The sequence below is a fragment of the Carassius auratus genome, chromosome 35 (genome assembly GCF_003368295.1).
Source record: "Carassius auratus strain Wakin chromosome 35, ASM336829v1, whole genome shotgun sequence".
Taxonomy (NCBI): domain Eukaryota; kingdom Metazoa; phylum Chordata; class Actinopteri; order Cypriniformes; family Cyprinidae; genus Carassius; species Carassius auratus.
This window is the reverse complement of record NC_039277.1, coordinates 6,870,468-6,880,571: the sequence shown is the minus strand read 5'-3', so window position 1 is coordinate 6,880,571 and position 10,104 is coordinate 6,870,468.

Here is a 10,104-nt window from a genome sequence, read left to right as displayed (position 1 = left end):
CGACTCTCTAAAAGCTTGCACTAAATGAAATATTTTTTTTTCTCCCTATTGTTCGCGCCACCTTCTCACGCCTCCCCACCTCCCTCCATCCGTGAGAAATCTCAAGCCTTTTCCTCTGAGGTAAATAATGACTTAATACAGCCAGATAAAGGCAGAGAAATAATTAAATAGCAATTTGCCATTTGTTTCTCTTTTATACGCCATTCTCTGTTTGACTTGAAGAGTTCAGGGGTGAGAGAGTTGCTAGCTGTTGCAGCAGAGTACACAGAATGAGTTTGTCCCAGTCAGTTTTATCACCGTTCTGACAGGAGTGACATTAGTAAAGACACAGACATGAATGTGTCGGAGTTTTACAACAAGGGCCGAGCAAAACTGACAGCTGGTAGCACAGTTACAGAAACAGATGCAAACTCTTCAGCTACAGAGCCTTGCAGAAAAGAAAAAAAAAATAGCTTAAACCAGCCTGAGGTGGCTTTCCTAGTCTGGCCAAGTGGGTTAAGCTGGTCTGTTTTGACTGGAAGACCAGTTGGCAGAGCAACTAAACCAGATAAACACCAGGCTGGAAGACTAGTCCTGGATCTAAAGCCATTATGTCTTTACAAAAGCTTCACTTCACATAAACTGTCACTCATGCTGACATTTTTAAGCTCCTACTGCTCTGACTAAAGCACATCTAATCTCCTGAAGTTTCTTAAGGCTTTTTTTTTTTAATACTGCTAACATATTTCTGACTTTCAAGTGTTTTTTTAAATAATAATGTTTCAAGAACAAAGAGAGTTAAACGGACAGTCAGACTCTTCACAGAGAATGGAGAATCATGGATTTCATATAAAAATGGAGACGCATGATGAATGATTTGAATAGCATTTAGTAGTTCAGAGTCTATTGTGAACTCAAAGTTATTAAATATGCTTTAATCTTTCAAGTTAGGCAATTGAAATTCACATGTGATGTGAGAGCCAATAATAAACAAGCTTGCATGACTGACTGAAAGACTGATTTAAAGCAAGTGCATGTAGTCTTTAGGGTCAACTGTTATATTAAATAGCACATTACATAATTGTAGATTTTGAATAAAGGCCACTTATAATGCTAGTCAAGTCATATTTTAGCATTTGACCCACTTACACAATCAATTTCGTTAGCTGTGCCTTTAAGACTCTATTCAAATCCTCTCCTAACATGTCAATAGCATAGCGCTAAGTTTGCACTGCCCTTTCTTTCAATAACAATTGCAAATCCTTCATCATATTATGACAGGTTCACAAAACAATCCACACTGAAATGTGTCACACAGACTGAAATCTTGCCACTGGTTATTATTGGGATCATTCAGAAGCATATGCAGAGCTGCAGGTGCTACACAACAAGACTTTTCAGTCCCTAAACTGGGTAGCATGTTATTTATTTAGCATTTCCAAAGATTGTGTCCAATATTTAATTGTAATATGTTGTAATGTGTAGAGACATTGTTAAAAATAAACATCAGCAACTAGTATCTAACATTGCGTTTATACAGAAGGACATTCAGAGCCGTAGGAGCTACATGAGCCAGTATGTTTTCATAGAACATACTATAGACATTGATTTTCAAGGATGATGTAAAAATGTAATTTTATATTTCCATTTAATAGCTAACAGACTTTGTTGTACCATCTGAAGACACATGGGACTTTGTCTCAAGGACTGAAGTGAGGAAAATCAGTGAAGGACCTGCGCCAAAGTGTCTTGTTTGCTTTCTTACCGTATCCTCTGAAACTAACCCTCTGCTCTTCATGATCTCATCCGTCATCACAACATCTCCAAATACCACTCTGGTCAAATTTAAATGGCTTCTAGCTGTGAACTCACCAAATCTTTGTTTAGCTGGTCTTCTTGGTAAGATAATCTCTAATAAACTTAGAATTGTGTGGATGAGCAGCTTCTTATGGAAATGAAAGGCCGACATGCTGTTGATAGTTTAAGAGAGATCATGTCTCAGTAGAACATGAGAACTCTTTCTGAATGCCTTTTGAGGTCAGGAAATACACCGAGGTTTAACTGAGTGTGGCAGAGCCAAATCAACAGGAGATCAAGGGAAAATGCCACTAAAAATAAAACAAAATTCAGTTTGTTTGGGCTTTTGTTATTTATCTTATCATATTAAGTGAATCATATCAACACAAAACAAAGTTTCTCATAAATAGGACAATCATGTTTTATGAATGAAAAGTGATTTATCGATTGTTTTATTCACCTGGTCAGCACATAAATTTGAGCCCAATGGTTTTGTTTATTCTAAAGACGAGAACAAAGCTGACAGTGGAAAAAAATATCTGATTTATTGTCTTGAAACACCCTAAAATGAAGTGGAACACGGATGTAGATTTGATTTGTTTATGACAAATCATGGCTCGTACAGCGCTTTAGTGAATGAGTTACAGTTTAGCCTGAGACTCTGGTATGATGAGACAACTGAGGAATGCAGACTGGAAATAAAGAGCTGTTTGCTTCGCAGGGACTCAAACATTGACTGAAAACGATTCTGTAACTGTTCTCGTCTTTCTCTTCCCTTAATGGTCCTGATGAGCACACACACACTACCACAACTGACCAATGTTCTCTTTGGAGAGACAGACAGACAGACACATTTGGTCTCCAGGGTAACCTAGCTTTTGTCTATCTCGTTGCCAGGTGACTGGTTGTCATAGAATCCAGACATGCACATTTAGTATTTGATACAAATCTCCAGCTGTTCAACTGTACTTTTTCTCCATCAGTCTTTCTCCTTATTTATACTTCTGTCATATGATTCTTCATTTTATCATTTTAATGTGTCCATTCTACATTTAGTCACTTTAAAAAACTAGATAGATAGAATGGATGGATGAAACACACAAGTCTGTAGAATCATTGTGACCCTGGAGTGTGTGTGTGTGATTGTGTGTTTGTGAAGGCATGTCTGCCCTTCAACTGACACAGTTTAGAGGGAGCTGAGAGAAGTTGGGTAAATTTGGCAAATTCTGCTGATGTGCCGGGGGAGAGAAACACACTCCAGCTGACTGAACTGGGTTAGAATTAAATGTAGGGCAAAGTTCCAAACCAAAACTACCACACTCACACACACACTCACTCACAGAGAAACACTTCTGTAAATACAAATGGCATCTGGTGCGCATTGGATACAAAGATGAAACAAAGCATCCATGCCACACACAATCTCACACAAACACACATTAACAATCCCATACACCAAGCTGGCATAAACATACACAAACACACAAGACCTCTCGCACAAGTAAACTTTCTCGGGATCCATGTTCTGCTGATTGTCTGTTGTGTAAATATTTACCTTAACACTCTTCAAATTCCCTGGTCCCTTCATCTGGCCCTCCATTGCCCCTGCGTTCTTAATGTGGAAAGAGCTGAAATCAAACACACACAATGTGTTTACCTCATCTTCAAAATAAAATACACACTGCTAATGAGAGCGCGAGACAAGAGAGTGATGTACATAGACAAATTCACAAACACATGAACACACACACTGCAAACAGATCCATGAACAGGAATTATTAGCCCAACGCGCACACACACACACACACACACACACACACACACACACACACACACACACGCGCAACACTCACGCAAGTCCATAGATACAAATGCGTTTGGACAAACTACTGAAGCAGCAACAGCAAACCGGATTCAGTGGGGAACACAGCTTACCTGACATAACACTTCTGCTCAAAGAACAGCAGCACAGAATTCCAGCTCACATCATTTATTGAAAATGGATTAATTTAAAAAGATTACAAATAAAACCTTAATTTATATCCCACATGCGATGATACTTTAAAGGTCTTTAAAGAATAACTGCTTTGATAAAGCCTCAAAATGGCCTTGAAATGATTCATAAATAAAGTTTTTTTTTTTTAAATTTTTTACACACGTTGTAGGTTTTATATTATTTTTGATTTATCAGTGCCACTATTTTAAATTTAAAAGAAAAATGGTTTTATACATTTTCATAAACTACATATATTCTATTTGAAATAATACATGATATAAATAATGTTTCAAATATTATATGACAGCTAAAAACTAATGTAACTCTTTTAGAAGATGGCATACTGTGGTTTTCTAACTAATGCTTCCAAGAACAACAAGTCAGTTTTCACAAAACCTCGTTTACGTTTGTCAGCTAGTGGATAATTTAACTTGCCGATAAAATCAGAAGAATTCATAACCAAAAAGTTCACAGAAAACCAAATGTTTGAAAGAAAAAAATAATAATAATAAATATTAACACGTCAGATGTAGCTACTCACCCTTACCAAATGAAGTATACTTCAAGTTTATTTTATTAAGTATACTTAAGTAAAGTTCAAGTATATTTTTAAATATACTTTATGTAGTAAAGTAAGTATACAAATATCAGTGTAGTAGTATACTTGTAAGTATACTACTACTATTTCTACTATTTCAATACTCCTTGGGAATAAATTGGCCCACTTTCTAGTATATAAAAGTATACTTTAAGTATAACAGTAGTAAACTTTGAGTACACAACTAAATTACATATGTTTTTAGTTTGTACTGCAACTATACTAAAAGTGAACTTATACTGATAGTCCACTAATTTAACCCTTGTGCACTATTCGATTTCTGTGTACACCCTTCATGGAGTGGGTCAAATTGACCCTAATTGGATTCAATACAATTCTTCAAAAATCACTATCTATAGTACTTACTATCTGTGGCTGACAAAATATTTTTTCTGTATTGAAATAAGTGTGAAAATCCAAATTTTTTAGAGCGTTAAAATATGCGGGTCAAATTGACCCGTGAACATCACGATAGTAACAGTAATTTTGTTTGTATATGTCAAAAAACACCAGCATGTTGAAACTTTGCATGCATGTTCATGATGATAAATGATAAAAAGTCACATAATATCAAGAAAAAAACATAGGTTAACCAGTATTTCCAACAACTAGAAAATCGAAACGGGTCAAATTGACCCGCAACATAACACAAGGGTTAATACTTGTAGCATTTCTAGTACACTCTGAAGTGTATTCTAATTAAACTACTGAGATATATACTTGTATACTCGTAAGTATACTAATACATTTTCTTTAAGTGAACTTTAAATAATACGTTAAGTTTGCTACTTTGTCCCTATTTAGGTATTAATTTGTATATATTTTGTTATATGAATATTTGAACATACAAATCAAAAGAAAGAACAGGGTATTTGCTTATAAACAAAAACATTTTATTCTGGCTTCACGCCATGCTAGTTTCCTTTTTTTTATAAACACTTGAATGTGGGTAAGTTTCATAACAAAAAAAGAAAGGAAACATTTTGAACAAAATCTGAAAAAAAAAAGACTATGAATTTGATTCAGAATGATAATCAAAATGTAGATGGAGTCGACCAACACACCAAAGTTTGCCAGTCATTACCTCTTCCTGGATCAACATTTTATTCCATAACGTTATACAGTTTTGATGCTGTTTTTATGTTTGATGATCATTAAACGTACATGTGGAAGCATCTATTATTTCGGTTTCTTCTTCGCTTGTGTTTTGGAAATTCTGTATAGGAGGTGTGTAATAGCACCCCCTACCATATAACAATGAAAACATGGATTCCTGCAGCACAAGTATAGCCCATATATATTTAATAGGGGTGGAATGATACATGTATTCGTACCAAACCGTCATGGTACGGACATCTCAGTGTGGTGCATGAGACCTTATAATTAATACAGGCAATTCATCCCCAGTACAGAAGGAGGCACCTGCATCAACGCAATGCTATTTGATAACTGTCTGCCAGCAGAAAAACAATGAATGTCATAAGTTGCGCAATTGAAAACAAAGCTCACTAGACAGTGACCATGTGCTGATTCTGAATGTATCTCTCACAGACGGAGTATACTTTAAAAGGGTTGCGTGAGCAACTGTTTGTAAAATGGCGTTTTGTGCTCGTGTATCCTACCTCTGTCATTCAGTACAAATCCAAATATTCCATAATATTTCCATATTGGTGATTTAATATATCTGAATGCTAAACTATTAATTATGTAAATTATAGGCTTTGTACTTCAGTGTCGTTCCAATGGTGACACAGAGTCGTGCATGCTAATGTTTGGTTCACTGAATATTATTTTGATAAAGTACCAACGCTGTCAAGTTAGCAATGCTGGAACTCATGTGTTTTTTGTGTGTGTGTGTGTGTGTACGTGCGCATACGCGATCACTTCAACTGTTTCCTTATACCAGCAGAATCAACTTTAAACACTTATTGTCTTAATTAATAATGCATCACTGTATAAAGATCTGCTTTTAATTGTGTACACTCAAAATGAAAACAAAACACTGTGCTTTTGTAAAATAAAGAAAACAAACAGGATGTCGCTATCTGCCATTTGAGTTCCCTTTTTGTGAACAAATTAAGCAAGTCACAAAAATGAACTGAAACTCAGCGTATAGAGGCTGTTACGTGCCGCACTGCTTTTTCCCTTTTTTAATCTGTAAACTAAAGTTTAATCTGTAAACTTTTCTAATCTGTAAACTAAACTATTTCAAGAATGCATTAATTTTATGTATATTTTTAAGTATAATTCAAGTATACTTAAATGTAATTTAAGTGTAATTCTAAGAAGTACATAAAGCCAATTTCATGAGAAAACCATAAAAAATATACTTAAGTTTACTTCTTATTAGTTTAAAAGTATACTTCTAGCCGACTTGACTAAACTTTTTTTTCATAAGGGGAGTCATGCATTGGGCAGTCATGATAGAGGTTATTATGTAAAAGGTTTTACAGTAGTAGAACTTCTAAAAATAATAATTTTTTTAGACATCAGTTCATGAGTTCAAATGTGACAATGTGTGCTTTACAGTATAGCACCTCTCATATCTTAAATAAGAAATAAGAATAGCTGCACTATGTGTGTGGAGGTGATGAACACACTGCAGAGAGGCACTTCGAACAAGGCTGTGAAAAACAGACCGAGCATGACGGGGAGACAGCGGACTGCAGAAAGACAGGGGAAACAGAGACACAGGAGACAACACAGAGATAGGGGACTCCAGAGAGACATTTCAGCCCTCTGGACCAATAATACATGAAGACACACGGGGCATGATTGGAACTCTGTGCTTATGGGAAACACTGACCTTTTAGAGAGAATGAGAGAAAGAAAATAGGGAAAGTGAGAGAGGGTGAGTGTGTTTGAAGCTGTAAAGTCAGTCAATGACAGATAGGGTTCCTTTGTACAGCTCAGATTCAAGAGTCAGCAAATATGTGAGTTTCTGTATGCAATGTATGTCTAGAGGGTCGAGTTACACCCCACATCTTCTGCTGGGGTGGGGAAGTGTGCATGTGCAGGGTATCTGCTAGGGTGCTGCTGCTGTTTGTGTCACATTACAGACCTTCCAACCTTTAAATGAGAAGTTCACACTAAAATCTAACTTCTATTATCATGATGTGCCAAACCCAACAGATTCTTTGTTTCTCTGAACATATGATGAGAAGTTAGACAGAATGTTCATGTTGGGACATGCTATGGCTGTCAAAAATGTATGAAATGACATCTTTGTGTGATATTTTGCTACACTTAAAACCTAACCCACTCTTCAACTTCAGCTGCATTCAGTGAAATTTTATAATCCTAAGTTTATTTTACTATTTTACTAAGAAAACTCAGGGTGTGAGACACTAAGGAAGTACAAGTCTGTGCTTTTATGTGTGTGAGGAGAGAGTTATGCAAGTTCATTGGTCATTAACAGTTTCTTCACCTCCAAAAGCCTCTCTACACTTCCCCAAATCTTAACATGCACAACTATTACCTTCATAAATCCCTGCTTTTTCTGCCAGAAACTCCCCCTTTCAAAAACAAATGTTCTCTCTCACTGTCACACACACACACACACAGACATGGCCATGGTTCATTGGTTCTGTGCACAGCCTTCCCTGTATCTTTTTGTCTGAGGGCCACCAGGTTTTGTTTTGTGAGGAGAAATAACAAAAAGCAACCCCTATTCCCTGACCTGCACCGCCTCCTCGCTGCTCTAAACCCCTCACACGCATTCCACACAGTGCCTGGGTCAAAGGCCACGCCAAGCACAATAACGAGTTAAAAAGGAAAGAGATGGACTGGGTGAAGTTCATTCACATCTTAAATCCAGCTCGGCAGAGAAAGTGGGAAATAGAGAGAGAGAGTTTGAGGAAAACATGTGCTTTGGGGACTGTATTCTTTGTCTAAATGAGCTGAGGGTTCTACAGAAATGTCTACAAAAACAGCATCAGCAGAAGTTGATTGTGAAGCTGACAGTATAGAATGTATACAGTATATAGCGGCCTGGTGCTGAATGTACTGTCTCAGTATATTCTCATTTATTTTGAACATTTAAAAAGCCTCGAAAAAAAATATACTACCGTCAAGATTCATTGTTTCATCCAAAGAAGTTTAAAGTGGGGTGGGGGGGTATACTATACTCATTGTCATGTGACCAACCAGCATCAGTTATGTGGCATTGTGTCATTCACAGATCCTCATCCATGGCCGTATAGCATAGTAAAATATCAACTGGAAGTAGGAAGCTCATCTGGGTAATTTTTGCCTACTTTTTTTTTATTCCAGCAGAGAAGTGAGTGACCTGAGTTTTAAACAGCCCTTAAAACTATATAAGCATATGAGCAGAAGCATAAAATTGTCTAACAATCTCTCTGTGCTCACTGTAGGTCTGTCTTGAAAAGTTTTTACGCTAAATCAGTTTCTCTATGGAGACTTTAAATGGGATTTTTACTTCCGGAAGCAGTCTGGTGCGGTTTATTGTCTGTATTGTTTGTGAGGACACAATCATGAGGGCACTTGTGTGAAAGACAGTGTGTACTTGTTGAAATAAGTGTGTGGGAGAAAGTAAGATAATTAAAAGCTGTTGTGGTCTCTGCACAAAGCGTGTCTCTAGAGGAAGATGCTAATCTTTATGGTTGTATGTGTGTGTGTGTGTGTGTGTGTGACCTGTGTCTCTTAGGGAGGATGGCTGTTCTGATGGAATGCTGACCTAGAAACCAGAGCATGGATAATCCTGACAAGATCACAAATCTCATTCTGTCACCAAAGGGATGATGTGTGTGAGTGTATTTGCAGTTGTGTAGGACGATAATGAAGATTACATTTTATTGCTCTGCTCCAAAACCTAGTGAACCATCTATGGAGACAGTATTTTTAAAGCACCAATGTTGCACTGCTGACAGGAATGTAGTTTTGCCATGAAGGTGATCCTAGAAATGCACTACAAGAAGTCAGCAGAAAAAAATTGTTTGTATTTCCATGCTTATGAATATTGTAATATTAGAATAACAACATAAGAATAACTGTTAGATTATTGCCTATGTAGGAAGTAGAGTTTTGTGTGTGTATGTCGCAAAATAACCCTCTTTTGTCATATTATGAACAATACTAAGTGTGTGTGCTAGGTTTGCAAGTATACTCTATGTGTGTATCTAATTCACTGATGGTACACAGATGGTGTGAAATCTGTTCATGTGGTTTAAAAAAGCAGAGATAATCCTGGTATGTGTCAGGATATAAAACTTTACAACAGTGTGTGCGTTGACAGTTATGCAAATTCTGAAAGGGAGCCTAGTGTGTAACATTTAAGTTGGTGATTAATGTAAGACCAGCTCCAGCACATGTACATGTCAATAAACAGAAGAATTTGAAGGGTGCAAACCATACACACAAACGGAAAGATTCAGTGCTAACTCCTCGCCTCTAGCCAACCCCTCCAATTCACTGGCGGACTCGAAGCACACACAAACAGCTGAACGAAAACAAACACAGGCACACACAGTTTCGCTATCTATGAGGCCCAGATGGACCCTCTCCCTTCAGGCGGCCCACTGGCAGAGCGAAGGTGGGTTTCAGAGTAAGTGGAGTACACACCGTATGATACGACCTGTCAATCACACGCACTGCCTCAGAGGAGTATGGGAAAAATGTTCTGCATTTGAATTTGCCTATAATGTCATAATGTGCTGGAACCGCTTTAATAACGCCACGGTTTTGGGGAGTAGCGTCTGTCAGAGGAGAGGGTATA